Source organism: Phalacrocorax carbo, chromosome 1, assembly GCF_963921805.1.
Source record: "Phalacrocorax carbo chromosome 1, bPhaCar2.1, whole genome shotgun sequence".
Taxonomy (NCBI): domain Eukaryota; kingdom Metazoa; phylum Chordata; class Aves; order Suliformes; family Phalacrocoracidae; genus Phalacrocorax; species Phalacrocorax carbo.
This window is the reverse complement of record NC_087513.1, coordinates 203,059,675-203,065,674: the sequence shown is the minus strand read 5'-3', so window position 1 is coordinate 203,065,674 and position 6,000 is coordinate 203,059,675.

Sequence of the window (6,000 nt, the reverse complement as noted above, 5' to 3'; positions counted from 1 at the left end):
GGGTTCCCCACTCCATCTAGCTCTAGGTGACTTGGGCCAGCTCAAACTGGAGCACAAAGACACAAACCTACGTTTTGGTAGATTGTCCAGGAAAAGAGGCACAAGGAGGGAGATGGTGATGCCTTCTCCCTCTGCGCTTACGTGTGGGGGCATGGTGAACTCCAAAGTGACGGTCTGCCAAGTGCTCTGACCAGCACCTGGAGTTTACCCACCCTTCACGTTCCTATTACACTATCTTCATCCAACGGTCCCCCTAAGGAATCCCCACATCTGCACATCTGATGTGAGCCAATGGCAGATGCCTGTAGAATCCATAAAGATGAATCAAAACTCAATCAGTCTCCAGACACCTCTGGTGCAGGGGTTTCCTGATCTGGTGTCAGTGGCTGTCAATGTAGCCTCATGCATTCGTCTTCCATGAATCTGTCCAAGTCCTTTTTGAATACATGCAAACTTTCACTGTCTTTTTAGCAAACTCCAAAGCTTCACTAGAAATTGTGTGCCACCATGCTACTTTTTATTTATTTTGAACATGCCACCTGCTGATTTTATTTGCTAGGTCTTGGTTTGGAAGAAACCTCTTCCCTCCTCACCCTTTCCATGTCACTACAGCTGCTATAGATCCCTTTTATACGCTCTGCTCCACAAAAGGCTTATTTAAAAGTCTTAATCTATTTGCTTTCACATGGAAGCCAATCCCTAGTCTGAATAATTTTTGTCTCCTTGCTTTGTATCTTCTTTCTTTGTAGCTTCTACCAGCTCTGGTCCCACAATGTCAAACCAGACACGTGCCGTCTGCAGGCAGGCGACATTAATCCCTACTAAAACAATGACTGTGGAGCAAAAATGAGGGTTTAGTACCCTAAACCAAAAAAGCAACTTTCCTTTGCCCCTGCTTGCTGTTTGCTTGGACTCAGAGTCTCTGCGCTGCTCTTGCACATTCTACATTTGAAACATGTGCTGGCAGATGGATGTATCTGGCCCTGTCGTGTTTTCCTACACCAGGGTGTTTCAGTCCACAGCCATCTCCCAGCTTCCCAGATTGTACTGGCTTACCCTGAGAGTGTTGATGGACAGAATTAGCAATGGAAGAGCTAAAGTGATGAAAATTCATACCCAAATTTACACTGCCTGGCCTGTATAAATGAATTTTATAAGTCTGAATGGTAAGAAAACTTCTAGAATTGTTTCACTGAGTCTTTCTTGTGCCATTTTGTTTATCTAATAACTCATTTCAGAACTGCCTATGCTAGCCATCGCCTCCAAGAGCAGATGAGGGTAAACCGGATGAACACTGAGGCTACTGGACTGCACAGCTTCCCCTTCTTCCCTCTGCCTCACCGCCTGGGGCAGTTCTTGGGCTCTGACAAAGACTAGGAGGGACTTCAGTGTTTTCTTGGGGTTTTGGAGGGTTTTATTGTTCCATCTGCCAGGGTGCCTACAGAGAGAGGATCATGGGTTTTTCCCAGCCACTCCAGCGTTGCCCCCAGGACCCGTCACCCCGCCCAGAAGCCGGGGACAGCACAGCTGCCTCTGTCGCACCCTGTAGATGGACCCTGTGAAGGTGCCTCCGTGACTTTGGTTACCACAACTTGAACACCCTGGAAATGTCCTGTGCGACTGCCCTTGTACCTTCTATTTTACTGCTTAATGTTCGGTGCCCGCACTATATCCTGCCACCAGGCATCCTGGGCTGATGCAATGCAGGTAGGTAACAAGTGACATCAAGGCTGGAGGATACTGTGTGCCAAATACAGGTAGGGTTAAAATAAATAAATAAAATAAAATAAAATAAAATAAAATAAAATAAAATAAAATAAAATAAAATAAAATAAAATAAAATAAAATAAAATAAAATAAAATAAAATCATTCTGGGAAAGCAGAGCGAGGGAGGCCGGGACGTACAACTCCTCCCCTGCCCCCCGAGGGAGCCCCTCTCGGCGGGTCGCCGCCTTCCCAGGAGATGGCAGCACCGCGGGGACCGGCCGTCCGCAGCGGGAGGCGGCAGCGGGGCCTCCTCCCTCCCGCCGGGGCCGCCCCCCCGGCGCCGCCGCCCTCCCTCTTCCCCCCCGACCCCCCCCGGGCCTCCCGGTGCCGCCGCCGCCGCCGCCGCGCCCGGCCCTTTGGCGCCCCCTGCCGGCCGGCCGGCGGCACGCGCGTTACCACGGCGCGGGTGCAGCCGGCGCGCTCCCCACGGGCCCCGCCGGGCGCCCCGGGCCTGCCGGCGGTCCCCGCCGTGGCGGGAGTCACCCCTGGGGGCCGGCCGGCGCGGCGGGAGAGCCGGCGGCCCTTTGGCGGGCGGCCCCGCGCAGCCCCGCCGCCGCCCGAGCCGGGCCGTCCCGCCGCTTTTGACTAAGACCTGAAGCCGCTGGGTTAAACCCCGGCGGGCCTTCCCTCCCCTCACACTCCTGGGGCTGGAAATGGAGTGGAATGTGGGCACTTGGCCGTCCTCCGTGGTTGACTGAAGAAAGAGGCGTACCTGGAAAAACTCGCTAAAGTTTTGAATGCTTTTTATAACAAAGCTTTGCTGGGCTCAAAGCTGAGCCTGGTATTTGCTTCTGAGGGCTTGTTTTTGTTCCACGGTCTTGTCTGCAAGCCACGTGCCAGGGACAGGCTTCTGCAATAATAAAAGCCAGAGCTGTCAGACCATATGAGGGTAGGGAAAAGCTGAGGCAATGGAGGAAAGCACATGGAAAAGAAATGCTTTCAAGCCCATTTGATACTGGTCTAAGCAGACTTCTCTCTCACTGAGAACTGTGTTAGAAATACACACCTGGCATGTCAGCTCGTGTGATTTCTACACATACACTTGCACATGGAAAGCTAAAATTTGAAATCATGGAGCAAAATAGCTTTCTTTAATGAAAGGACTATTCACTTCTTTACGTGAGTTATATCTTTATATAATACTGGACAGTAAAGTGTCGTTTGCTCTGTTCCGTGTAAGAAGTATTTATTAGACCATGTTGTAACTTCTGGTTGATGAATATAGAACATGTCAGTAAAACCTGCATCCGCTGAAAGCCAAGAATGCCTTTCTTTCCTCAATTTTAACTTATTTCACAATGAGCTGCAAAATGAAGCGCAGCCTGTGTTTATAGATGGGAACACGTGGCAGATCAATATCCCAGCTAAAACCATGGCAGGGTGGCAAGAGTAAGTGTGCACACTGAACAATTTATTATGAAATGCGAAGGGGAGAGACCGAAGTAGCGAAATCACCACATTCTGTGGCTTGACTGAAAGAGACCTGTGCAGGCTGGGGTGGAAGGGTCTTCTCTGATCAATAGAAGAATAAAGCCACTGTGTAAAGCTGGCATTCAGCACCGAGAAAGGTTGCAGTGGGTAAGGAAGTTTTGATGTCTGTTTTGCAGCACCTGGCAAGTCCAAAGCAGATATTAACTATCTTTCAAAATATACTCGTCTGGGACTGTGTTGTACATTAAATATTATGAACTGCAGGCTCAACAGAAAATCAGCCTAATTTCGCAAAAATCATGTCAAAGTATTCCACAGCACCTAGGTTAGTTTTTTCACGGTACTCACGTCTTGACTCAACCAGCAAAACACTAGCAGAGAGTATTCATTCCCATCTTCTTCATCAGGTCAATCTCATTTACTCCAGAGGAGCTGGAAGCAGTTTGTCAGGGCCTGTTACAGAGGTGCAGGGCCTCTGCACGGTTGTTTTCTAAATGTCTGCTGAAGTGATATAAATTTGAACTTTCTCCTTTATTCCCTGGAGCCTCTTCAAGGTTCAGAAGCATCTCTAAGCAGGGAAGACCGGCAAATCAGCAATATTCTCTTAATTTTTTTTCCACATATTCTAACACAAGTATATTTTTAATTCTCCCGGTGTCAGCTTTACTCTAGAATATTTTTCATCTATGGGAATGCTGTAATTAGGCCTCTCACTCCTTTATCACCTTACTTGTGTGACATTCCAATTACCATCATAGGAATGTTGCAGGCTATAACTTTTTATGCATATAAATCTCCCCTTAAGTTTGAACAGTGGTATGATTACTGAATCATTACTAGATTTAGTCCAGTAATACACCTGCCTTACCATCAAAAGCCATTTTTCTCTGTAGGGAACACATAGTTTGAGTCCACTCTCTTTGCTTTTAGTTTAATATATGGTGTTACAAAACCTAATTTTGTCTATTACTGGGAGTGAAATCACCTGTTGTGGTTTGGAACTGTATTTCTCAAAATCCAGCTGTGTTGTAGTGCCAGCTCAGAGAGTAGTGTTTCCTACCCTTTTTTTTAAAGATTCATTGAAGCATTTTTGTCATGACATGGCTTACTGTGATGACAACTATCTTCTGCCTAACAGATCAGTGGTTAGAGCTGCCACGCATTAAATGGGACATCTAGTTTTAGGCAGTCTTCAGCCAGAAGTCCAGCAGAACCATGTCTTACCTACTAGACTAGTTTGTCACTGAAAGCAATCGCTACCTCGTCCCTTGACTCTTGCATTCCTGACTGTTGAGTGGCTAGTTCCAAAAAGAGGTTGCCCTAGAGCTTATAGCCAAAATAACCTCCTACATACAGGTAACCTGAAATGAACCCTAAGCTTCAAGTTGATCGAAATTCCTGCTTCCTGGCATTGTAAGCTATTACGTAAACAGGGAGAATTTCCACTGCTATTATCTTTTTTATGTAAAAAACCCAAACATATCCTCACAAAAGGGAAGGAGTTAGGATCCCACATGAAAGAGGGCACTAAAATGTCTTCTTTTTTACTGTATAGTCAATGAAGGGAATAAAACATTGGAACTTTCTCCAGAGGACTTCAAAATGTGGATCTCTGGAAAGAGGAAAACACTTTTTTACTGTGATGGTGGTTGAACGCTGGAGTAGGTAGCCCAGAGAGTCTGTGGAGTCTCCATTGGTGGAGATATTCAGAATGGTCCTGGACAACCTGCTGTTGGTGACCCTGCTTGAGTACATGATCTCAAGACTTCCCTTCCAACCTCAGTGATTCTATAACTCTGTCATGTCTCCATTGATTTTATCGGAAGTTTAAACAGTACCCCCAAAAAAAGTGTCATCGTCATTGCTCAGGACTAGGCAGCTAAATTGCAAGTGCATCTGGGCCTACGCTGTCGATACAGGATCCTTCCTTAAGTTCCTAGTTTAGGCAGAAATTCAGAAAAAAAATCACCACACTGCAATTTTAATACTTATTTGAAGAACCTAACTTCTAGAGGGCGTGTATTTTGTATGCTAAAGGCTTATTTTTTTTCCATTGTCACATTACTTTTCAGTCACCTTTCAGCTTTGGAAGTAGGGAAAAACAAAATTATGTGAAGAAGTTCTCAGGATTTTTTATTTTAAGTTTGAAGAGAACAATCCTATCCTCCTGTTTCATTCCTGGCAAAGTAATTCAATTCACTGTTGTAACAGGAAGAGCTCACATGTATTTCCCTATGCATTAGAGACTTGTTGCAAAAACTTGACTTTATAAAGAAAAATTATGTTATTATTTGCTGTTGAACTGTAGTTCTGTAACTGGGATGATGTCACCACTTCTGTAACAGATAATTACACTGTAATGAACCTGGGGGTTGTGTTAATTAAAGATTTAGGATATACTATGCAAAGCCAGATTTTGCTCCAGAAAGGGGAGTAATAAATTCTTAGAAAAGTAGATTTCTTGTAGGTGAAATGTAGTAATGCCCTCAGGCCCTGGTCCCTGCTCTGTTGTAATGATTGCTATAAAAAAACCCCACACAATAAGAAAGATGATCATTGGCGAGCTTTAGAATCTAGATAAACACCCCAAAATCCATACATCTGCTTATCCATTCCAAAGAACAGGAAGTCGAGCAAGCATGGCAGAAGGCCAGCATGGATGAACATGGAGCTTCTGACTGAGCTTGGACACAAAGAAGGACCCAGAAGGTGGGAGCAGCAACAGACTATTTGAGAGGAACGCAGAGATTTTGCCTACGTCGGAGTAGAGTTTGCAAAGCCAAAGCTCAGCCAGAGGTGAA